This window comes from Eucalyptus grandis, chromosome 4 (genome assembly GCF_016545825.1).
Source record: "Eucalyptus grandis isolate ANBG69807.140 chromosome 4, ASM1654582v1, whole genome shotgun sequence".
Taxonomy (NCBI): Eukaryota; Viridiplantae; Streptophyta; class Magnoliopsida; order Myrtales; family Myrtaceae; genus Eucalyptus; species Eucalyptus grandis.
In genome coordinates this window covers 26,334,651-26,361,837 of record NC_052615.1, presented here as the reverse complement: position 1 = coordinate 26,361,837, position 27,187 = coordinate 26,334,651, and positions in this window count along the sequence as shown.

Here is a 27,187-nt window from a genome sequence, read left to right as displayed (position 1 = left end):
AGTAGATCAATTAGTCTGGCCAAAATCAAATGTGAGTTGAGGCCTGAAGATTTTCTGTCATTTGCTTTGGCAATACTTGAGACGCCATTTTGCTTGGGAGAGTTTGTCATGCCTCTCATTTGATTTGTGATTTTTGTTTTTGACAGTCAGTTAATCCTGCAACAAACAAGACACGCTTCTCATTGATTCGTTATCCTTGCTTTTGACAGTCAAGTGATCCTGCAACAAACAAGAGGGAATGCGTTAGTCATGAACTCTTTTCAAGAGTCAAATAATTGGAATCGATACAACTTTACCCTTCACTGGTTTGCAGATGATTGGGTGAACCTGAAGTGACAGGGGGACATGAAGTCCTATGTCCCTTGTTTCGTTAGGTCAATTATTCTCCGAATTGGCTCTGGATGACATGTCTTTTTACACGAAGCCGGGTAAATTTGATGTAGGTCATTTCCATGTACTAGCTTGGCCAATATTGATTTGCCTAACCATCAAATTTGGCTCTTGAATCCCGGTGCTTCCTACCAATAGGGGAATATGTCAAAAGTGAATTCAAAGAGGGGGAGTATTGGAAACGATACCAAATTACTCTTCTCCAAAGTTTGTATTTGCTGACTCCGATGATGTTTGAATGTCGATGACAACCTTTTCGTCTTGGCATAGTTTGACATTTCTTTCGATTGGCCTTCCTCACTTGTGACCATGTATGCATGATTGCTGGTTGTTGATTCATCTTCAACACCTTCCTTCTGTGGAATTTCTCCTTCTGTCTTTAACTATAGCATCATTGGGCAAAAGTCATGTACCTCAAGCTTCTATGGAATCTGAGATGGACAATCAAAACCTCTAATTCTCCGATGGCAATCACTTCTTGCGAGAGCATGCGTCTGAATAGGAAGTCAGGTTTCTAGGTCCTCATTTTGAATACGGGCTAGAGACCGCTTCAACTGTCTGGATTTCTTCCCTGTTGACAGTAGCCAATTCAAAGAGAAAAGATCCCCTCCTTGTGCTTTTGGGCTTTGTCGAAGCTGGAAGTCCCGTTGATGAAACCATAACACCTGGTTGCTCAGGCACATTGTGGGGAAAGGATATTGCTCTGGCTTGTGAAGGAGTTGGGCAGGAGCAAGGTGGAGTATATAGAGCTCTTGGGAACGGCTTGATTCCAACCGTATGCCCGTACCTATTACGTCCTTCTTTGAAGTGGGATGATATTTTTTGTTTGCCCCATTGTCTTCTTGAAAGGGTATTTTTGAATTTGGCGAGCTCACATGATGTGCCAGTTTCAAATACCTTTTGTCACACTAAATCAAAGAGGATGATGTTCTGAAACATAAAGTGAGAAGGTCGAAAGACAAATGTGCTTAAATTTATCATGTTCTTTTGACAAAAGCTTTTCGGCGATGAAATATATATATTTTTTATTTTCAAAATGCATCTTTGGGGGAGAAAAAGCATGAGGAAGCCCAGCCCTCAGTATTCTCCTTGGATGATATATTTTTTCATGGTTGGATAGCATCACCGGGCTGGTTTGGAGTACCGCCTCATGCTCTTAAAACAAAATATTATAACTGTACAATAGAGTACTTGGAATGGAAAATACAACCGTAGCACACTAGATAAGATAAGAAACATGAAATTATAAAAACAAGTAAAACCCATGAAAACTCCCGTGTAAAGGAGTGCTTTGATAGTGTTGGTTACGAAATCAAGCGCTTTTGAGTTCCTCGCCTCCAGTAGACTCGAAGTATTCACATGAGATGACCACTTCATTGAAGCTATGGAAATGCAACCCATACAACCAACAACGATGCTTGCGAGGTAAAACCCCTATGAATAGCTTTATCATTTCTTCTTCAGCCAATTGAGGGTAAGTTTGCATCATAAAAGTCTCCCACCTCCTTGCATATGCTCGGAAATCCTCCATTGGTCTTCTTCTGAAGTGAACTAAGTTCTGACAAGGCACTTCAGTTCCAATCTGGCTTTGATACTAAAGCAAGAATGCAGAAGACAACTCATTCCAATCTCTCATGAGATAGATGTCTGCTGTGACGAACCATTACAATGCAGACCCTGTAAGACTTTCTTGGAAGGCCTGAGCGGTGAATGACATCGGGCCATAGTACCGACTCATTTCAGCATGGAGATACTGCAAGTGGGCCACGGGGCAAGTCGTGCCGTTATACTTACGGAGATTGGGTATCCACATTTCTATGGGGGTCATGATCCTACGAGGGCAAAATGAGCCTGATATGTCTTGATTAGGCCACTGGTTTTCCCACCGCATATATGTTGTAGTGGTGAATTTTTCTGTTTCAGGGGAGTTGGATTCTACCGAGATTACCCCATTGCTTTCTTCTTGGTCAAAATTCCCGAATGAGGATAAAGTATTGAAGCTATCCTCATGGTCAGAGGACAAGCTTAGTACTTCGTTAGGATCGTAGCGGATAAAGACGTATGCTTCCTCTTCGACGGGCCTTCATCCCCTGGATGAGAGTAGAAAACGATTATATGATGAATCGTCGCCATTGTCGAAATAACGCTGGAAGTCCTTGGGATTGTATTCTGGAGCCGGGAAGTCTTCAGGGTTGTACTCTAGGGGATTGTAGCCTTCAAAGCTGTATTCTTGAGAATGCTCGAAGCCTTGGTGCGGAGGCTCATCAGCAGGTGCTGTATTGATTTGCTTAGGCTTTCTTTTCTTGGCTTCTGGTCTAGACCTTTTGAGTAAGGCCCTTCGTTTTGCCAGCTCGATTCTCAAAAGGAAGTGAGAGACATTGGAGTTTCACTATCGATTCACTTCCCAAGTTGATAGGGGTTGGTATTCTTTGGACCCTAGCTCTTGGAGTAAGCTTGGGAGTTGTCCAAATGTGCCCCCGGTCTTGAACAGTGCTCGTGTCTTTGATCTCATACAAAGGCTCCTTGCCTTTCCTAGTGGGAAATTTTCCAGTAACAGGGTGTTGTTCAGCTGCCCATTTATCATGCAAAGCTTCATTGACATGCTCTTCTCCTATCTTAGCGACTAACGGTTCCTCGTGCTCCGCGATCATCAGTTCTTTGTAGGGCAAGGCTATGTTAGGGCTGATGTCAATATCATATTCTTGGTAAAAAACATGAATTAGTTCCCTCCAGGTTTTAAGGGGACTAATCTTCCTAACAATGTACCATCGCAAGGCAGGGGCGGTCAAGCTCGATTGGTATGATTGAATCATCCTTCGGACCAGGTAGGCCTGCAAGTAAGTCTCTGGGCGGGAGGTATCAGCGTACCTTTCGCATTCAGGTGCTTTGAGTTTTTCGGGGATCTCAATGCCGGCGTAATTGAACAGGTCCATGGGATTATGCTCCTGCAGCTGGCTTAACTTTTTCATGATCCTTTCAAACTATCTATGGTACTGGCTATTTTCTGGCAAATTTGCAGGTGTCATGACTGTGTTTGAGGCAACTATAGAGTTGGGCTCAGCTTGAGTGGATTTCATTTGTCTTGAGAGTTGTTGAAGGACAATGGACATCTGTCCTACGCCGTCTTCAATGTTAATAAGGCGATTTTGTACATCATTCTGATCGGGCCCTAATGCATGAGGCCAGTCGCAAGCTATTGGTGGCCGGCGATTCATAATTACCTGTTCGTTGCGAAAACAATGAATGAGCATGAAAGTAAACAAAGATTGACCCATGGCAATGGTCTAACTGCTTTTTTATTTATCAAAAGAGGATTTATAGACTGCCAACTCCTAACATCTAGAACTTAAAATTGAAAAGACAGGATGAAATACTAGATATTAAACAAGAGTCCCTAAACAATGGGACAGAACTTTCACACTATTCACACTAAGGGGCACATGATTGCTAATTTATATGCGACGGGGAGCCTTGTTCTTGCGCGGATGCTTGCTTTCTTGGGCCGGCTCTGAGGTGTGCATCCAGTCCATTCCCAAATCCCTCTCCATGAGCTCTGCTTGCTCGTGTTGGCTACTCTCGCTGATCGAGTGAGGGACTAATGGCTTCCATCTTGTCGGGATGCGATGGTTGTGGATGTAGGACATGGAGGCGTGGTGAGCTTTTTCTTCTCCCTCAAGCCCTTCAGGTACCACGATCCTTTTGCAATGGCACTTGTCCCAGGTTTCCTCAGCAATAGAAATTTCGATTGCGTAGTCACGGCTTGCGTTGAAAAGAACTGGAGGGATCATCCTCTTGAAAGGCGGTGGGATCTCCTGAAGGGCTCCATATTGTCGTGCTACTCGATACGGGTAATAGGGAATGGCGCCGGTGAGGCCGAGCAATGGAATTGGACGGGTGCGTATGAAAGCAAAGCGAGCTCTCTTTTCATGGAACCAACCAGCACACCATTGGAATGCCTCAGGAGCTGGGTCTCTTAAGAAGTTTACCCAATTTAAACAGCTTTGATTGGGAATGTATGGTCCTAGAACCATAAATTTTGTAACGGATTTTCAAAAGCATTTGTTTCAGATGATCGCATAAAGTTTCGAAATTCGCTTAAGTGAGAAAAGAACCAGACTTGTAAAATTTCAGGAGAGGCTCGCATGATTTTCTCTGAGTTGTCTTTAAAAAGATTAAAGGACAAGAATGTTTCAGTTAAAATCATGTTGACATAATTTCCCCCTCTCAAGATCTGATCAACTATCCATGCCATCTTGGGAGTTATGGCATTTCTTTGATGGGGAAGATGATGAGCCCGAAAAGGCCAGAGGAAAATCTCACTTTTCTGGGTCATAGGCTGATTTTGGAAACACGCATTCATAAATTCCAGTGGGCAGGTTTTATGGTTATCTTCAAGAATTTGTATCATAGTATGGACTTCAGTTCTTAAAAGCCGTGCTAACCCACGTATTGGGATGATGCCTGTCGATGACCTGACAAGCTTTTTCTCAAGAGGCATTCCAGTGATGATGCTGTATTCTTCCAGGGTTGGGGTTAGCTTAAACCTACCGAATATAAAAGTAACTGTCTTCGGGCACCGAAATGTGCCATGGCTTGTATGACTTCGGGACGAACAGTGATTTGGATCAATGATAGGAGATGACCGACTTTGGCCTTCACGCGCTCTTGGGCAACCGATCTAATTGACCCCACCATCTGAAGAGCTCCGCCTTAAGAGTAGGAATGAACTGGATATCGTCTTTCCCCATCGCATATAAACTGGGACTTGAAAAGCTTATCCTAAATTGCCATGGGCCAAATAAAAAGACTGAGTAACAGTAAAGAAATCACTTTGCTTTTAAAGAAAAATGGCAAGCACAAAGACATGCGCATGGGACGTGTGGCTCGATATCTAACTGAGAAGGATTGGTGAGATTAAAAGGATATCCGCCCGTTGCAGTCTCGCGTTAGCAGCATACCCTCCTAACCTCGGCTAAGAAATTCGAGGAAAAGAAAGGCAACCTCTACATCGCAGTCTCGTGTTCGAGGTCGTATCTTTCTTAACACCATCCTAGAAATCCTATGGCGGCCCAGGTCCGGCGGCCGGGTTGTGTGTGTCATGTGTAGTGCTAATTAAGGATGCACAGCAGTTTATAATCACAAAATATTTTATTTTGACAGAATGAAAAAACTTTAAGCTATTACCCTGCACAAAAGGAAAAAACCCAAGTCAGCAAGGCATTTAATCAAAGATAAAATGGCCTAAGTCCTCACAGTCCCCAGCGGAGTCGCCAAGCTGTCGCGACCTCTTTTTTCTAGGCGCCCGCAATCGGGTACGAGCGCCTAAGGAGGCTAATGGCTCGGCTGAAATTAGTTATGCCCGGACTCTCCCAAGTCCACCAATTCACGACTTTAATAGTTTGAGTTTTTAACCTATAAATCAATTTTTAAAATGGAGTCGCCACTAATCAATTTGGGGTGGGTTGATTAGAAACCCAAGTGAAGTATCGGGAGAAATACTCACTCTGCGCAACCCAGAAATTAGGATCGGGGACTTGATTACACTAGTTAATCACTAATGCCCTTTCGGTACCTAATCTTGTTTAAACCCTAAGGCTTTTTGGATTTTGAGAGATTTTCCATGCATTTTTGGGAGGAAAAACATTTTTGAGTATTTTTCTCATTTTTTGGACATAAAAGGGATTTTTTGGTATTTTTGGAATTTTTTTGGAAAAATACAAGTCATTTTGGCTTTTTCTGAATTTTTTGGCTTTTTTGGAAAATATAAAATATTTATTTAATATTTTTCAAAATATTTTTGGCCTTTTTTATGAATTTTTGGCATTTTTTGGAAAATAAAATATTTTTAATATTTTTCAAAATATTTTTGGAAAATAAATTATTTTTGATTTTTCTCAATTTTTTTAGAAAATAAAACATTTTTCGACATTTTTTTATATTTTTCGATTTTCTGGAAATTAAAACATTTTTAATATATTTTTTATAAATAAAATATTTTTGATTTTTCTTTTTTATTAAAATATTAGATAAAATAAAATAAAATAAAAAAGCCGGCCGGGTCGGATCCGCGGGTTGGTCCGACCCGGTCGACGACCCAAAATCCGAGTCGGGCCCGCGTTGCGGGCCCGACTTAGATTTTTTGCTTTTTCTTAAAAACTCAGCCCGTTTAGACACACGGAATTGGGCCTATTAAAAAGATGCCCGACCCGAGTTCGAAACCAACCCGACGAGTGCGTCCGACCCGGAAACCCTACCCGGAACCGGGAAACCGGGTCGGACGGACCCGCGAGCTGACCCGGTTCCCAGCCTCCTTTCTCCTTCGCTCGCTCGCGGCGCTGGTGAGGGGGAGAAGCGTCACTGGCGACGACAGCAGCGACGGCGGCCACAACGGCGGCAACGATGGGCTAGACGGCGGCCACAACGGCGGCGACGACACGACCGACGGCGGCAACAAAACGGTTCCGGCGAGGATGAGTGAGGATGGGTCTCATGCTTGGTGTGGCCGGTGGCGGCACGGTTTGAGAGGGGGGGCTGTGACGGCGACTATGCGACCGGAGGCGACGGATACACCGTGGTGGCGACAAAGGGCTATAGTTACGGGCGGCGGATTGGCGACGGCGTCCCTGCAATTTCCAGATCTGGTGCAACCTTGGCGGGTTGGTCGCGGCACGTCGTCGGGGCGGGGGACAGCAGCAGAGATGACAGCCCCTCTACTCTCGGATCTGGTGCGGCTTTGGGCGACCGGTCGCAGAACGGCGTCGGGATCTCGATCGAGGCGAACGGCGGCGGCACGCGTTCGGCGGCAACAACAGCAGCAAAAAAAAAGATCGAGGCGTAAATCTCGGTTTGGACCTTCCTCGGCCTCGATCTTCTCTCACTCGAGCCGATCCGAGCCTCCACCGGCCGGATCTGACCCTCTCGAAGTCGCTTGCCGCCTACCTTCCCCGAAGTCTCTCAATGGAGGGTGGGCTAAGCTCGCGACTCGAGCTCTCTCTTGTGCTCGCCCTTCGATCCTTCCCGACGTCTCTCAGTGAAGGATCTCCAAGCTCGCCACGCCCTCCGACGATGCTTGCGGCCACCTATTTATAGGCGAAGGAACTCCGGTCGACGGAGGGGTTCGGTCGCCGGCCTCCGGCTTACCCACCGGTTCCGCTCGGCCGAACCGGTGTCCCATCGAGCTTTCCAGCGAAGCTCGCTCGGCATTAATGGCGCTTGATCTTATCCTCTCCGGCCGACGTCGGCCTACTCCCCACGGCCGTAGGCCGTCCTTCGCGCGCGTCGCCGGCCACCGCGCGTGAACTACAAAGGCGGAGAAAGATGGAGCGAGGAAGAAGAAGAGGGAAGAAGAAGAAGGAAGGAGGGTGGGGCCAAGCCGCACAAGCCCACGTGAAGAAAATGGGGGGGGGGTTGCTTTTGTTTTTCTTTTCTTTTGTTTTTACTATTTTTTGTTGTTTTTGCTATTTATTTGGTTTTTGTTATCTAAAAGAAATTAAGAACTAATTAAACCTAATTAAAATTTTAGGTGTCAACAATTGATAGTATGGATGATGAATCCCTTCACATCGTCGTGAGCAGGAGATTGTTAGCTAGGTTCACTCCCATGTGAAAGAAACCCAATGAATAGTAAGCCCAAACGGCCTCGAGCCTATATCACAAGTCATATAGAGAAATAAGATTTCTTGCTATCTTTGAAGTTGTAGTTGCCAAGAAGTTATCAAAGACGCGGTAACAAGAGAGGAAGGGAAAGCAAAAATCTAATGTTTGGGGATTAGTCTTATTTACATTGAGCTGGCATCGGAGGTTGATTATGATCCGATTGAGTTGAAATTTTGTCAGTGGATTCAAGGTGCACTCTTCCTGAATCTGGGATGGTTTGATTTTTGTTTGAAGCTCCCTATACCAAGTTTTTCGTCAATTGATCAAAACTTGTATTTTTGGTTAGATTTATTTTTTATCTTGTATGAAATTTATGCGTATTGGCAAGAATGATGTTCTTGATGTTTTTGCTACTATGTATCTCTAGTATTTACTAGAGAAGAACTTTGTTCACCCGATTTTATTGATGGTGAAGATTTTTGGGTGGACTTCGGTCCTGTGGTTTTTTTATCTCATCACATCAAGAAGGTTTTTCACATAAAAAAATTGTCTTGTATTTGCATGCTTGATATTTATTTTGCTCTATATATTGGTTCCTATTATGTAAAACTCTTACATGCAATTTACTTACTTTACCATATATTTGGTCGGTCCATGATAGGTATAGGTTGGTCATGAATGTAATACCATGGTTATTTCGATTTAGAAGTAACAATGATTGAGTCATATAAAAACAAAAGAATTTTTTTTTTTTAAGTATGTGCTTTCAATTTAGGCATTCATTTTCCTAGGTGTCTTAGGTCATTATTTTCCTAAGAAACTTAACGTCGTTTTCATGGATTAAAAAAAAAAAAAAGACAATTTTTTTGGAAATTTTTCAATTCATGCTTTTCTATCTTGGTTTTGGGGAATTTAATATCCTTATTTTCCCGACTCATGTTTAGGTCGGTCATGTCTTTCCTAGTTCATTTCATAGGAACTCCCATTCATGTACAAATATTTTTGTGAAAAATGGAAAAGAAAAATTTAAAAAAAGAAAAGAAAAGAGATTAGACCTATATCATGGGTTAACTTTGTCTTGATATGCCTCGTTTGTTTCCAAAATAAGTGATTACAGATCGTCTACGTTCGTCAATCTGAACTCGCTCAAGAGGTAGAGCAAAAATGGCCGAGGAGGATATGCCAAGTCACGTTGCGACCATAAAAATGAGATGAAACAAGTCTTTGAGCAAATGGAGGGGTGTCTATGTAGACCAAACTTATTCCTACTCCACCACCAATTAAAGTGGTAGTGCCACAACCATCCAATAGCAATAATCAAGGCATGAGTGGAGATGATAATATGCCTGAATTAGAGGATGATCCACCCTGGAGTTTCCCTCTAATCAACTTGTCCGTTTAGGCGAAGATCAAAGTGCCAAAAAAGTTCAAAATGCCAAAGTTTGAGAAGTATAATGGCACTTCTTGTCTAAAACCCACTTGCAAATGCACTACGTGTGGATAACTCAATATGTCAGCAATAAGCCCCTCATAGTCCAGTCATTCCAAGCAAGCTTAACTGAACCTATACTGAAATGGTAAATCATGAGAAATATAAACTTCCTCAAGACTTGGGACAAAGTAGCTTATGCATTCACTAGACGATACAAGTTCAATCTTGACATCACTGCCTCCTATGAGGATCTCGAGCGTCCTAAGAAGAAGAGAGTGAATTATTCAAAGAATATGTCGCGAGGTGGAGAAAACTAGTTACTCCAATTACTCCAGAGCCTATCGAGAATGAGTTAATTAAATTGTTCATCAAAACCTCCTGTGTAAATACCATGCTCAAATGACCAGTACGAAAGTCGATACATTTAACGAACTCATATTTGTAGGAGAGCGGATCAAGATAGGGTCATGAGATGAGTGGTTCACCGGGCCATCCTCGTCAAGCAAAATGTTTACTGCAAAGAAGGAAGGACTCCCCCACAGACATGAACATGACCTACACTCAGCCAAACCATGGGAATACCAATCGAACCAAAATGATTCAGGTGGCTAGGGCACAACAATAGACCACTGGTCATGAGCCTTCTCCTCGGCAATACAATAGGAGACAATTCACTCTTCTCCCTAGGTCTCTATCTTAGGTGCTGGCAGTTCTCTAGAAGAAGGGTTCGCTTACTGGTGAGGCAAAGCAACCTAATCTCAAACGGACTTAACTATGACTTGTCCAAGAAGTGTGATTACCACATGGGCTATGGGTATTCAACTGACAAGTGCTTCTGTTACTACGTTTTACTGTCCCTTCTTCGCGAAGACATTTCACCAGAAAAGAAAAAGAGAGAGAGAGAGAGAGAGAGAGAGAGCAGACATCTGGCTCATCAAAGGGTTGACGAAGTCTGACAAAAAAAGAAGAAAAAAAGGAACGTTTGACGAAGGTCCCCTTCACTATTTCCTTCTCCCATCCTCTACTTTTTTCCTTTTTGCCCTCTATGTTTTCTCTTGCGATCTCTTCTTGTTTATCTTTTTGCCGAAATTCTCACATTTACGTGATTTTTGGAGGATTTACGCGAAACCTTTTTTCCCATTTGTGGGCATCTTATTCGAGGTTGTTGAAAATTGGCAATCCATCTCTTGTCCGAACTGGAGAAGCCTGGAACTCCGTGAAAAGCAAGCAAATTGAGAAATACAAAGCTGTGCAGAACAGACCATCAGATTCTCAAGTGGTAAAAAAGAAGTCAATTATGGCTGCCAAACTAAATCTTGTAAACAAAGTCTGAAAATCGGTGCATGTAAGTCGGTGGATGGCTCTATAAATAGAGCCTTTATTGATTTGTGGATTGTGTTGGGATCATTAAAGTACAGCTCCATACCACTATACTTTTCCACCATTACTCCTCCAACTACATACGCAATACCATTTCCATAAACTGATGAGACTATCTTGCATTGTTTCCTTGTCCATCTCTACAAAATATATCTTGCAAACATATAAACATGAGCAAAAGTACGCTTCAAGTGCCAAAAGTTGGCACAAAAGACACTTAAAGTGTCAAAAGTTACGAAAGTGATACTTAAGTGCTAAAATTGGAGATAAATGGATCATTTAAGTGTTAATTCGACAAAAATGTTGACATGCACAATTTCCAGTGAAGTAAGTGTAAAATGGTGTTGTTTTGCACGTTAACGTGGCGTAACAATGCAAAAAATGACATCATTTTGGTGTTGATGCGGTAAAAAATTAATATAAAAATTAATTGAATTGAATTTAAAACTAAATTTATTTAAAACATTTAAAAATACAAATACACATATTAAAAAAAATTTAAAAAAAAAATTATATTTTTTTAAATAGGGGGAGGCATCAAATCGAAAATTTCACTTGATACTAAACATAAAATAAGTAAGTGGAGAATAGAAAACAAAGGATTATCCGCCTTCTTCTTAGTCTTTCCTTTGACACAAGAAAGGAATGCAGACCTCCCCGCCGCCCCCCCTTTTCTTTTAAATTTTTTAATTTTTTTTTTAATTTTTTTAAAAATATTTTAAATAAATTTAATTTTAAATTTAATTTTATTAATTTTTATATTAAGTTTTTACCATGTCAACACTAAAACGACGCCGTTTTGCACTTGTTTCGCCAAAAATTGACATATCAGCGTTTTGGCCGGACTGACACTTAAGTGATCTATTTTGCTTCGATTTTGGCACTTAAATATCACTTTTATAACTTTTGGCACTTAAGTGTCATTTGTGCCAACTTTTGGCACTCCAGGGATCCGGGTGTCTATAAACATGCACATTAGCAACAAAAACTATCATTGATATAAAAATCATGCTTTCAAGTTATCAAATGAAGTGAACCATCAAGAGAAAGCTAACAGATTACTAAACGGGCGCTCGTGCTTAGCACAAGTCCTCTCGAGTCCTTGTGATCATTATTCCTCTACAATCTTTTACTGGTCGATTAGCAATTCAAGTAAGACTCGGGAGTCTATTTTTCTACTTACAAACCAAAGAATATGAATACAATGACTTGATTACGTAAAATTAATCTATACTATTTTCGTTTCTCTTTATATGAAAACATTTGCATGCAATCTTCATTGATTTAATTATCCGAAGCCACTAATTAGTGAAAGTGATCATGTTTTGGTGTGTAAGAAATAAAGCGGAAAAGTTGAAGAACTTGGGATGTAGTGAGCAAACATAAGCAAAGCCTGACTATTGATTATTGACCATCAAGACGGAGCTTCAGCAAATCATGGATCAGAAGGCAAATATATATTGATATGATCGATGCAAATCCCTAAGGTCGTGCATGAATCAACGACTTATTTACCATTATAATACAGAATTAATTAGTACACAACGATACTAATCTTTTGATATTTTCTTATAGTTTAACATTGTGAGTTCATGATTAAGTCCTAGAACACAAAATGGCCGAAACTACGCATTAAAAGTAATGCAATGGAGAGACGTGTAAATCTAATTAGATCAAGATGCACAAATCTAAGCTATCATGAATGATTTAATTACAGCACATGCGAATAGCTTAGTATAAATTCTGTAATGTCATGCATATCTAAACTATATCATATGGAAATAAATATGAAGTGAAGCAATAACTAAATAAATGCAACTTAGATGCAATGCTAAACATATAAAGAATCAAAATTAAAACTGAGAACCACCTTAAAATTAAAACTATCCTGATTAACATGACATGGATGAAAAGAATTAACTCAGAAAATCTAACCAAGAAAGCACTGATGGTCCACTCTGATAAATTAAGGGATCAATCAATTACCCCAGAGGAGTGGTGAAACCTCAGTATCACTTATTCACCGAATTAGCTTCATGATATACAAATTCAAGAGCCAGCCTCTTCGTTTTTTTTTTTTTTTTTTTCCCTTTTTCTTTGGGCCGAATAAAGCCTCTTGCGTGTCAGGAGACAAGCTAAATGAGTACACCAAACGAGTTTAAGGGCATAATACATCCAAAAGAGGTTGAGGGGCCTTAAACCCAACTCTGAGGGGGAGTTTTGTGGAGTTGGGCTAAAACGACCTATTTCGCTATTCTATTTTGGATTTTAGGGCAATGGGCTGAGTGTAGATGTGGTAACTTGAAAAATAAAGCCAAACTCTCCTTGATAAGCACTGGTGCATTCCACGAAGCTTGATCTGCACGAAGAAGTGTTTTAACTAAAGTGGGATCATCCAGTCAAGGCACATCTCCACTTCTCTCTCCACTTCTGTCCACGCGAGAGCAAAACGCAAGCCTTCGAGAACACCTAGGGGGTTCACCAAGCGCCCAAGACCTCTGATTAGCTTCCCAGATGAGTCGCGGCACACTCCATAGATGGCACCTGTCGTTGTTCCTTCTAAGAAGGAGCTGTCGACGTTAATTATAAATCTCCCCGTCACCCACTGACCATAAGATTGAGTTCGGTATTGCATCCATGCCAATCAATAAACTTTGCCAGCTCTAAGATGAGCCATGTCCCTTTCCGGCATGCTAGAAATGTGTATTGAGGCCCTTTTAGCACAGATCATATACATTGTTTCAACATAATAAACACTCCAATTGGATAGTTACACCCCTCATGAAAGAGATAACTATCATCCCTAAAACTTATGTATTTCAATATAACAATAATGACCTCTAATTTTATGAAAAAACTAGAAAGGCAGAATGGACAATATTGATAGTTAGCAAAAATTAGGCCTGCCAGAGTTTCTCGTAGATTGTGAAAGAATGCGAAGAATTTGAGAAACGGTGCTTAGGCCTTGACTAAACATCAGGATTTGAATTTTATGAAAGTTAATCTTATAGTTTTCCTACTATTTTTTGAAAAGTTTCTGCTTTTATCATGTCCTAGGCAATTTTCGAGCATATAATGCACACATATAAATTTTTAACTTTCTAGTGACATTAATGCATTAAACTTTTGATTATTGGGTTAGCCCTATGCAACGCATGTTTTGAGTGATTCACATGATATCATCAAATGATATAAGTCTTGAATAATTATAACATTCGTTTTATGGACTGCTATTATGCTTAATGTTATGCATGTTGATTGCATTAATTCAGGTGGGATCATGTGTGTGAATTGAAACCACATATAACGTTCATTAACGTGTTCATCCTTCTAGGCAACTGTTTGTTTAATTTCCGTTTGCTTTATACTATGATATGACAATTTTAACATGTTTCATGTTTTCTTTTTAATTATTTTGCATAAATATCCAAATCCTATAAAATAATGGATTAATACCATGAAAAACCCCAAAATAATACATCTATAGCAAATTTACCTCAAACAAATTTTTTTACCACTAAAGAACCTAAATTGGTACACATGTGACAAATTTGTCATTCATTAATTTTTGTTAAATTTTTGTGTTTGCTAAGTTAGATGACACATGGTATTTGACGGGCATACCAATTCGGGGTTTTACTCTCCATTTTTTATATGTATATTAGTTTGTAGCTTTTGTGGTATTAATTCAATTTAACGAAAACTAATATAGTATAAATTTGTCACAAATGTACCTATTTGGTTTCTTTTGTTGTGAACCTTAATCTGAGTAAATTGTCACAAGTGTATCAGTTTCAACAATAAAAAGTTATGAAGAAAATCTCGATTAGTTTGTGAAAAGGTATAGCCCTTTTAGTACTCAGTCACGAAAGGGCAAGTGTCAATAGGAGTTTATCAAAACTTCAAATGCTTTTTGGGGTGAACGATTCGATAAACTGAGTTAAATATTTCTCAACCAATGAAATGATTAAAGGGGAACGATTCCACAATAGTTTCAAGACTTGTTTAAGAGAATATGACTTATACTCACTTACTCATTAATTTCATTCCAGTAAACATTGACCACCTTCAGAAAGGTGTCATATAATAAAAAGGAGTCGCCGGTTTGAGTTGCTCCTAGCGCTGCCATGACTCAACCAACAATTTTCCACTCACATTTCTTAACTGGACTGTCAACCGTGGGGATAATAGTGCTGAGAGGAAAAAAAAGAGACAAATCCGTAAACCCAAAATTGTTCAAATGATATGTACAGCGATTGGAGCTAACGAAGCTAAAGGGTAAGTTAATAACTATTCCCTGGCAAATTGAACCCAAGCATAGACGAAAGTAGGATATCACGCCCTCACCTTGATGGTGACAAGACAATCATTCAAAAGGACGATTTAGAGGCAAAAGATGGTTATAATGGAAGGAGCTGTAGTCTCCTCCACCATTAATATCGGTCATGCACTGCCCGAGATGCAAAAATATTTCGCGACATCACAGCAATTCGCTGCTCACACGGCCTCTTAACCATCAGTACAAGCTCGAGAGCGTGAACAAAGATTAAATTTAGAGTATAAGCAGCGAACAGCCGGGATGTCTTGAACGCCATGAGAATAGTGATTAGAGCTGTTTGCGTTTCGTGCTTTTATAGCAAGAGGATTTGGTCGCAGAGCTAGAGTGAAAACTTTGACAATTTGTAGATGTGGACAAGTCATTTACTTCCTGCTTCGAGTAAATCCCGCATTTAAGCCAGGTAAAAAAATTTGCAATAAGTATAAGATTAATAGCTTACCTTTTTGCGATATGTAGTGTGATTTGTCGAGTAATGGCTTCATATATGAGCAAAACCACCATTTAAGGTATATGTCAACAAATTAGATACATATATGGGTCGCATTTATGCACTTGAGTTTCCGTGATATATAGTACAATTTGTTGCATAATGATATCATATGAATTCGGGCCCGTTCAGTGACACGAAATAAGGACAAGAAATGATATTCGAGTATTTTCTTACCTAAACCTATATTTTTCATGAAAATTTGTAAATTATATTTTAAGTTATATCTCCTTTTTTTATTAGAGTAGCATAAATAATATATGAGGTCTATGAAATGTTGCTTTCTAGATCCACCATAAAAAAACATTATTTAAATTTCTAATCACATCTATTATAATTACTAGTCTTCTTAAGCTGATTAAATCAGTCTTCAAATGGCCTAAACATTCTTATGATTTTTTCTTTAATTTTCCAAACAAGTACTATCTAATATTTTAAAACTAATCCCTTGAACAAATAGAAAAGAGATTTCTGTTTTTATTAGTCACCTTCCGTAGATACAATATTGAGAGTCTCATTACAATATATAAATAAGAAAAAAAATTATATGTGATGAAATCGAGCATACCTAACTTAAAGATATTTTTCCATACAAAATTCACTCTCTTACTTTCTTCTATAAATGTGTAAATACCACGAATCAATATCGTGCTTTATAACTTTTTCTGGTGCCTGTGAAAGCATCATTTCATGAAAGTAATACAATAATGTAATTGTGCTTTTATCTATAAGAACATCATCAATCAGAAGTGCACCGATCGATTATTATATTTTATGTAGTTATTATCATTTTATATCCAAATCAACTTTGAATAACACAGATCAATAATAAATTTTTTAAAGAGCTAATATTCATGATATTTAACATTCTTAGATCAAAGATATACGCTAATAAATCGAAATTATCCAATACAAAAAATAATGAACAAATAAATGATTCTTTTATTAAAGCATCATTGACTCGAAATATAAAAAATTTATTAGCAGACCAGCTATTTAGTTAATCATACAAAAATACCAATGTTTTTAGATCAATTTAAGCTTAAGCATAAATCGTATATGTCGTTTCAATAGAATAAATACTTCAATAGGATAATTATAGGCCTTGTGGAAGAGATAACGATCATCCATAAAACTTATGTATCTCAAAGTATCCATAACGAACTCTAAGTTTATGAAAAAAATAGAATGGTAGAATAGACAATACTGATAATTAGCAAAGAGATTAGGCCTACCACATTTTCTCGTAGATTATAGAATGGTTGAGTATTGTGGCGTGGTTTCGTGGGATTGTGTGCTGTTTGGTAGCTCATAAAAGAATCAAGCTGCCATATTATCTCAAAATTTTTTGGTTGGTACTGCCTTCTAGACTAGACAAACCCATTTACACCCACCTCTTCGTCCAGACTATCTTCTTTCTGTGTCACCCATCCCCATGGTTGAATTTCACTCGACATTACCAACCTTCGCGATCTTCCATCTCCGCCAGCTCCGGATCTCGGTCGCGGGCCCAGAATTCAAGATGAAGACTGTCTCCGCCTGGTTTGCTCTTTGCATGCCTTCAATCCCCTGTCCCTCGGATAATACTGTGCTGTAATTCAGTCTATAGCTAGTTATGCTGTGCCATGGACTAACTTACCCATTAGACGCATATTATTGTTGGCAAATTGAGGTTTCTCGCTAGGTTACAATCTAGATTTCGACCTCTTTCTGTTTCGTTGTCCTGTTTCTTCTCTGTGAAATGGATTCGGACGACCAGGAAGATTCTATGCGACTGGCTGCACTCTGTTCCAGATTGGGCCGCCTTAATACTGAGCAAGAAATTGAAGTCTGAGATGATGAGCCCCCACCTGAAAAATTGAAAGCATGTCAATTAACATTAGTAGGGAAAATCCTTTCAAACCCATCAATAAACTTCCAAGCTTTCCAAAGTACTTTGAAGAGGGCTTGGTGGACTAAACAAGATGAAATCTCCCAAAGAGAAGCAGGCCTATACGTAGCTAAGTTCCATTCAAATGCCAACAAACAGAGAGTCCTGGAGGGCGGACCTTGGCTTTTCTCAAGTCATCTAGTAATCTTTAAGCCATCGATTCCCAAAACCCCATTACACTGTTATGATTTCTCTAGTTGTGCTTTCTGGGTACAAGTCTTTGGATTGCCTTTGGAATGGTCTACAAAAATGATTGGCAATGTGGTGCAACACATTGGCCGGGTAGTTGAAGTCAAAGTTGACACAAAAGAGGGGGCTGTTAAAATATGTCTCAAGTTTGAGCCCAATGTGAAATTACGAATATTACGAATTGGATATGTTGCGGACGTTCGAAATCGAGCAAAGAAGATCTGAATATCAACTTCTCAAAATTTGAATCTGCGTTGGAGAGTTTGGCCACTGAAATAGGAAAATCCAACTTTCACTTGTATTTGGATTTTGCTTCAAATATATAGAGATATATATTGGTTAAAATAGGCAAGTCAAGAAATATAATCCTATGAGAAGTTGGCAAAAGAATAAGGTTTCACTTAGAAGGGATTGTCTTAAGCTGAAGAATGAGAAGGGTAAGAGAATTATAGTTGATTATGTAGATAATGTTGCGGTTGTAGCAGATAATTCCGATTATGTCTTATTTGTCACTAATGATTCATCGTTTGATGGATGGATTATGGATTTTGGTTGTTCTTTTCATGTCACACCAAATAGAAACTAGTTTATCACTTATCAGTGCACGAGTAGTGGTAAAGTCCAGTTAAAGAATAACGTTGAATACGATGTTGTGGGTGTTGGTAATGTTAAAATCAGAATGCATGATGGCATTGTGAGGACATTGACTGGAGTAAGACACGTTCCAGAATTGAAAAAAAACTTAATTTCCTTGAGTGCCCTAAATTCAGCTAGTTGCAGGTATTCTTCAAAAGGTGGAGTTATGAAGGTTGTTCGAGGTGCCCTGGTGATAATGAAAGGAATCAAGCACGGAGGTTTGTATAAACTTCAAGGTGAGACAATAACAGATTTTGCTCCAGAGACATCGGATGCATCTATTCGAGAGTCTATTGACTGCTCGAGGAAGACTTGGGTGTTTGTGCCAATGCACGAGTTTGATGCTAGTGTCAGGATCACGCGGTTAAGAGCTTTCATTGAGACGGAGACTAATAAGTCGATTAAGTATGTGCGAACTGACAATAGAATGGAGTTCTGCTCGGAGCTGGCAAATAAATTATGCATGAAATAGGGCATAGTGAAACATCGCACTAGTGCTAATAAATTACAACAATTTGCAGAATTGATGAGTAGAACATTACTAGAGACGGCCCGTAAAATGATCTCTGGTGCTGGTATTGTTAGGAGAATCCTATCTCATGTGCTTAGTACAGTAAGTTGCCTAGTGAATAGATCCCCATCAATTGCTATTGAATGGCGGACTCCTGAAGAAGTGTGCTCAGGTAACGTTACTGGTTATTCTATTATTAGAATGTTTAGTTGTCCAGGTTATTTTCGAGTGAGTGATGGTAAGCTCGATTGGAGAGCAGGGTGCATATTCCATGGCTATGCACAAGGTGAGTGGGGCAATTAGTTGTGATGCCTAGATATAAATTCACCTATTGACCAAAAGAAGTTACCCTTGACAAGTCTCCGATACTTCTGGCTAGGAGTGTTTGTGGCAGTGTTAATACAGATCTGGACAGTGTTCAGCTTAAGGTGGAGTTGCGACCAGAAACTCCTGAGGTAGCATATACGAATACTAGCAAAGTAATCAACACAGATGACGTTCGTAACGAGGTGGAGTCTATAGAGCCAATGGTTGCTGTAACTGCTAAAATTAACAAGGTACGTATTCGATCTCCTGATAGATATGGATGCAACAATGGTTTTGCTTTATTTGCGGTTAAGGAGGTTGCATTGGAAAACCCTTGCGGGACAGTTAAAGATGCATGTGGAGTTGGTATTCTGATGAGGTCCTCAGTTATGGCGAAAGTCAAGCGAGGCTTGGACTTGGATAATATCTATGGCGGTTGAGCCCATCGGGGGCTATGGGAAAGTAGCGGCAGAGTTTGAATATTTGCGAAGCGATTGTGACTTGACTCAAACGTCGAGCCAAGGTGGAGATTGTTAAACTATGTCTCAAGTTTGAGCCCAATGCGAAATTACGAATATTTCGAATTGGATATGTTGCGAACGTTTGAAATTGAGCAAAGAAGATCCGAATATCAACTTCTCAAAATTTGAATCTGCGTTGGAGAGTTTGGCCACTTGAAATAGGAAAGTCCAACTTTCACTTGGATTTGGATTTTGTTTGAAATATATAGAGATATATTTTGGTTAAAATAGGCAAGTTAGGAAACAGAATCCTATGAGAAGTTGGAAAAAAAATAAGGTTTCAATTATATATATATATAAACTTGTGACTATGGATGGAAGAGGGTTGATTATGAAGAATTGGTCTTGAAGCGCCGTCTCGTTGTCGAGTGCTTGGGAGGGATTTTCTTTGTCGTTCTTGTTTGTGAATTACATTCAAGGAAGTTTAGTGTCCAAGCCAATTAAATCTTGTGGTAAGATTTACATGTAATTTCTTCGTGAGATTGAGAGATTATTTCTTGACGAATTTTGGGACTAAACACTATGTGTGTTATTGGGTGTAATTGGGGCTTGGGAAACACCAAAAGAGTGTTTGAGTAACTTGAGTGTGTAATCTCCCTATAGTGAAATTTGCTACTGTTCTCCCCGTGGACGTAGGTCTTTACGACTGAACCATGTAAATATGGTATCCGATTTATTTTCTTCTCCTGTCTATATTATTGTTCGATTGCTCGCCTTTTTCGCAATAGGGGCAACCTTAAGAGCTGGTCGAGCGAAGGTAGAACTAAATTTGCAGGAGCCTTTAAAGATAGGGAAATTGATCCGAATTGACAAAAAAACACTATGGCTTGACTTTCACTATAAACGACTATCCCATTTCTGTTACTCTTGCAGCAAGTTGGGACATTACACAATGTATTGCAAAGACTTCCCCTTCGATGAGGCTAAATTAGAAGGTAGGGACAAAATGGCCTATGGCCAATGGCTTAGAGCTAAAGTAAAAAAATACAGCCCTTATTGGCGGACTTTTTACACACCTCAGGACAAACCAGATCAGTCAGAAGAAACCATACCTGAAACACCTCCCTCGCTACTTCAGAATGTCCTTTTACTGTCCCCACCAAATCATACTGAAGTAGCGAACCTGTCTAGACCAATTACTACGACTAATCCACAAGCAACAGGCCTCAACCAGTAGCATCTTCAGGATGAAATTATGCAAGGGACTTCTCTCCACACAGTGCTAATACCTGCAACAGCCAAAATGAAGGGAATTTAGTCCCCATCTACGGATATTCAGCAACAAAAGAAGTTAAAATGTTCAAGATTGACACCAAAGGTGGGTGTTACCAAAAAACATAAACGATACACTCCCCATGACACAAAGGGTTTGCTCCTGGAGAACCTTGATGACACAAACCTCATGGAAACACCTGTCTTTGCAACGGGGGAAGCTGGAACTTGGACTATGGTGGTTGGCCCTCAACAACCACCCACCTACAAATGAAGATGATATGTTGGAACTGTCAGGGTTTGGGCAATCCCTTGACAGTTCAAGCTCTCAAGGCCATGACAGCCAAGGAAAAGCCCAATATTGTATTGTTGATGGAAACAAAGAACAATGATGTGAACCTTCAACGGATTCAGCGCCACTTACACTTCAATAACTCTCATATTGTCAACCCTATTGGTCTAGCGAGAGGTATGGCAGTTTTCTGGAACAACCAGGTGTCCTTAAGTGTGGTTCGCTTAATGCAAGAACTTTTTGATATGACTTACAGGGATGTACAGGAAGATCAAACTATGCGTATTACTTGTATTCATGCTCCTTTTGTCTACCAAAATTGACAAATTTTGTGGGATGAACTTAGGGAGATAAGCTCTGGTAACACATTACCTTGGTCTGTGTGGGCGAATTTAATGAAATACTCTATCCTTGGGAAAAGGTAGGAAAGAGACAGGCAGATCCTTATCGAATGCTTTCCTTTCAAGTTGTCCTAAATGATTGTGCCCTTATGGAAATAGAAAGTAAAGGCTGTGAGTTTACTTGGATGAACAATCGAGAGGGAGATGAGCTGGTGAAAGAACGTTTGGATAGGGTGATGTGCATGATGGATTGGCGCTTATTGTTTCCTAAAGCTGAGGTCTTCGCACTGCTTGTTGTGGGGTCCGACCATCTTAATTATAAACACTTCAGTACCCTTTAGAAAACATAGGAAACCCTTTATTTTTTAAGCTTATTGGAACGAAGATGAAGAATGCCGAGAGATTATTTCCACAGCATGGAACTCAGTGCGGGTTCAAGGTTCTGGGCTACTTCCAAAGATAAAGAATGTTTCCGAGGCCTTGACTAAGTGGAGCCGATCAAAATTTTCGAGGGGCACTCTCAAAGTAACCATCTTACAACAATGACTTCAACATATTATAAACCAGTAGCATAGTAACTCTAATAGAGTGGAAGCATCTAAGCTAAGGGAGAAAATAAGGTGGACTTGGCAACAAGAAGAGCAATATTGGGCAATGCGTTCCAGGATTCAATGGTTGAGGTGGGGCGATAAGAATACAAGATATTTTCATGCAATTACACTTCAAAGGAGGCAAAGAAATCGAATTAGCATGTTGCAAGATTACCACCAGTAATGGATACGTGATCCTCAGACTTTACAAGATATGGCATCCAATTTCTTTTCAAGGTTATATACAACGGTGGGACATCGGGACTACGAACCCATTCTTGACCAGTGCCCACAGGTAGTTACCACAGAAATGAATGACCAATTGCTAGATTTGGTTACGTTTGAGGAGGTTCACTAGGCTACCTTTCAGTTGGGAACTACTAAGTCTCTAGGCCCCGACGGTTTAAATGTCTTATTTTATCAAACTCACTGGGAGGTCATTAAAGATGATCTTCTTCTCCTGGTGCAAAATTTCTTTCAGTCAGGGATGATGCCTACTACTCTGAACCATACCATTATTGCATTGATCCCCAAGACACCTCACCCAGGGAGACTAGATCAATATAGACCAATCAACCTCTGCAACTTTGCATACAAAGTTATCTCAAAGGTAATTGCTAATCGCCTGAAACCTTGATTACCTAATCTGATTTCTATGGAAAAGTTAGCTTTTGTGAGTGGACGACAGATTCAAGACAATATTTTAATCGTTCAAGAAGTTCTTCATCAATTTAAGACCTGGAGGCAAACAAGAAAATTCAACGCAATCATAAAGACCGACATGCAAAAGGCGTACAATAGAGTAGAATGGGATTTCCTTCGCGACTATCTTCTCAAACTGGGATTCCATCCAAAGTGGATACAATGGGTAATGCAATGTATTACAACATCTTTTAGTGTAAGATTTGATGGAGAGCAACTTGCTTATTTTTACCCAACTCGTGGCCTCTGACAGGGTGACCCTCTATCTCCATACATCTTTATTCTATTGGCAAATGTTTTGTCAAATTTAATCAATCAAGCAGTCAACATGGGACAAATTAAGGGTATCAGGTTAAATAAATGGTGTCCTACCCTGTCCCATTTATTTTTCGCTGACGATGCAATAGTCTTCCTAGATGGTAACATTAAGGAATGCCAGAACCTTGCTAATATTTTAAATTAGTATTGTGTGGCCACGGGATAGGCACTAAACCGCAACAAGTTTGGACTAATTTTCAGCAACCATTGTCCTTTCAGACTGCAGGAAAATATGTCGAGAGAGTTCAGAATATCTGTGCTGCAAAGGTATGGCAAATATTTTGGAATACCATCTGACTGGGGTCATTCCAAGAAGGAGATGTTTTTTTGGATTTTAGGGAGAGTTAATGCAAAACTGGAGGGATGGAAAGAAAAGTTAATCTCAAAAGGTGGTAAGGAAATTCTTATTAAATTTGTGATTCAGGCACTTCCACATTACGCCATGTCGATCTTTAAGCTTCCTTTGTCTCTTTGCAAATCTATAGAAAAGAGTATTGCTAGATTTTGGTGGAGGAATGATCAGAACAAAGTAGGGATTTATTGGCAGAAATGGGATGTTCTTAAAAGCAGCAAGGACAACGACAGCTTAGGATTCCGTGATCTTATAGAATTTAACAGAGCCATGCTTGGAAAGCAAGCTTGGCAATTACTACAACAGCCTCAATCTTTATGGAGTCAAATATTTAAGGGTCTATATTATCATTCTAAAGAATTCCAATTAGCGGATAGAGGAACTTGGCCATCTTGGGGATGGCAGAGCATACTAATGGGCAAAGATGCTATTTTACCACATGTTAGATGGTCAGTGGGTAATGGAAGCAAAATCAGAATCCGAGAGGATCGATGGTTACCAAGAGGAATTCTCGGTGGACCTGCGACAACAGAGGAACCACTAATGGGGCTAATCTAATAGATCCAATCCACAACAGATGGAACACATCTCTGCTCCACAGGTTTTTAGATGATCAGATCATAGAAGAGATTCTTACCATCCCAATAAGACCTCTCTATGCCGAAGACCAATTAGTTTGGACAGCCACAAAGGATGGCCGACATACACTGAAGAGCAATTATCATGCACTAACCAAGATCACAAGCAACCATAGCAATCACAGAGCATCAACCTCATACCAGAATCCTAGGATTCTATGGAGAAAAATCTGGGCAATGCGAACAACACCTAAAATTCGAACTTTTCTTTAGTCGGTTTGTCAAAATACACTAGCCTCTAGAGCCAATTTATTCCGTAGAGACATATCATCACCGATCCATTATGCAAACTTTGTCAACAGAACACTCCAGAAACCTTAGAGCATCTATTCCTATCTTGTTCATGGACTAGGGATATCTGGGCTCATCTACATATCAACATCGATCTACTGCCTCATACAATTCATCAATTAGATGCATGGCTAACAGCAAGAGTTACATCGAAAAACAACTCACCTAGTCTGGAAGTCATAGCCAATGTTCTCTGGCAGATCTAGAGAATGCGGAATAGCTTTATCTTCCACAACCAACGACTGGATCCAACCCTAGTAGTGGAGACTGCAATAACACAGACCCGACTATATTAGATATGTGCTCCTACCCATTTGAGAAAAGATACTACTACTCTAAACCTTGCACAACTTTGGAGACCACTTGATCCGGAAACCTTAAAATGCAACATTGATGCGGCCTATCAGCCAGGAAGTATAGAAGGATCGATGGCTTGTTTTTATAGAGATCATCACGGTCGACTTACTGATATCTATTCCAAAAGATTTCCGGCCGCATCGACTCTGGTAGTGGAGATCTAGGCCCTCACCTTCACGCTTCAGCATTTGCTATAGCAAGGTATCAACTTTGTACAAATCTTGATCAAATCCGACTGCAGCACCGTCGTCGACACCGTCAGGGATGGGAGATCGCCGCCGTGGGAAATCCGTGCTTTGGTCATGGAGGCCGTCGCTTTGATTCCCCTCTTCCCTAATTTGACCGTGCAACATTGTAGGTGTGAGGCGAACACCGTTGCCAACTGGGCCGCAAAGGCCCAATGTTTAGACACCTTGGTCCAAAATTGGAATATTTTCCCACCCTTCCTTCTGCTCGACCTTGTTTATGCGGATGCCATAGCTTTAGGTTGTAAGCTTCCAGCAATATGTATACAATATCTTCTTTCGACCAAAAAAAAAAATCCATATGAATGGAAAAGTCGTCAATGAAGTATCTGAGTCGATTTTATCCACTCAAATGAAAAAATAAAGCGAAGTGAATTAATCGCGCTCATTGCAGTACCTTCCACTCCATCCTCCTCCCCCCATTGATTGATTGATCTCCAGTGACCAGCGCGATAAAGAAGAGAACTATGGTGACATATGCGTGGTCAAGGGAGCACCATGGTGGAGGTTGTCATATCTTTCTTTAGTATAGGCCTAGGTTTTTCTTTTGATGTTCTTTTTAAGTCATTTACTGTTTGTTAGGTTCTAAACTTAACTAGACTCCAATACTAATGTCATTGAAAATTAATTGTTTATTAGTGAAATACAAATTTTAGAGAAGGGCCTTCAGTGTTTTCATTTGTCCATTTTTCACTTAAGGTCTCATCTAATCCATTACATTAGTTGGGTATTTTATCGGCTTGAAGTTGCCTATATAGTGTGTGCTTTACGGCATTGAAATGGAAAAGAAACAGGACGTTGGCAATCCCCATTTACAGGAAGGAAATTTTTGCTCCTTTCCAAAGAGCATGGAATGGAAAACGAAAACGAAAATGAAGCAAGATTTCATGAAATTGACATGGTGGCTTTTTAAGGTATGGAGTTATGCATAGTCTAATTTCCCGACACCTATTTAAGTCACTGCATCACTGCCCATTACAAAAATCTTGAAGCCTAGTCGGCTGACATCCTAGAGATCTGCGAGATTACTACAGTAGATTGTATTCAAGGACGATTATTTCAACGTCATGCAAAAAAAATAAGGATGATTCACGAGTACAAAATGCCAGCTAGAGTGATATTATTTGGCCGATCAAACTCTTGATTAGCTAATGAAATCATCCTTACAGATCGAAGCATAGTCCTTCACTTGAGGACGCGTAAGAAAAAACATGGGCTTAAAAATAGCCATGGTTCTTTATATAAGGTCCTAACTTGAGAGGGGCTATTTTCACGGTGTTAATAGCTGGGAGCACATCAGCATGGTGACCAAAACCGCCACGAGGGAATTTCATTTTACTTCTTTTTAGGAAAAAAAATTGACATTATATATCGATTTTTATGTGCCACTATGTATCTTTAAAAAGTCTGTATTGAGAAAATCTGCCAGCCATCTCTATTTTCTCCATGTATGGTACTCCTTGCTTATCAGAAATTAAATGGCCTAGAATTTTACAATTTTGCCCTTGCTATTTTGGAATATTAGTTGACTTATACAGCCCATATATGTATTTAACTAGCAAATCGCACCGTAAACTGTATGAGTGCCTTCGAGTGTGATGGGGCAAGTCTTCGGATAAGAAAGGACTCGTGATGTCCTTTCTAAGTAGAGACTTGTCTCCATCATCACCATGTTAAATTTTACTTGAGTAATTGTTGTACAATTTAATCAAGTGAATTAGATTGGGTCGTTACAATTGGTATTGGTGCCCTAAGTGACGAAGTTCCTAATGCTTCCAATTGACAATAGCTCATCTCAAATGGTCAACACCTTAATTAATTCCACCTTAAGTACTCCTTTGGAAAGTTTAGCTTAATGGAATAGGTCGGCTCGATGTATTGAGAGACTATGGAAAGGATGCATGTTGTCATGATGAAAATTGCCATCTTCTCATGCACACCTGACTCGAGCATTAAGAATAATTTAACAATAGAAATATCAAGTAAAATGGAGAGAGAGAGAGAGAGAGAGAGAGAGAGAGAGAGAGAAAATCCTTTTTGAGTTTTTGCCTTGATTTGGTCAAGATGACCATGGATTCTTAACCATAAATTTACCTTAGTGGCCTGCTGTGACAGGGGCATTTTTGTAATTT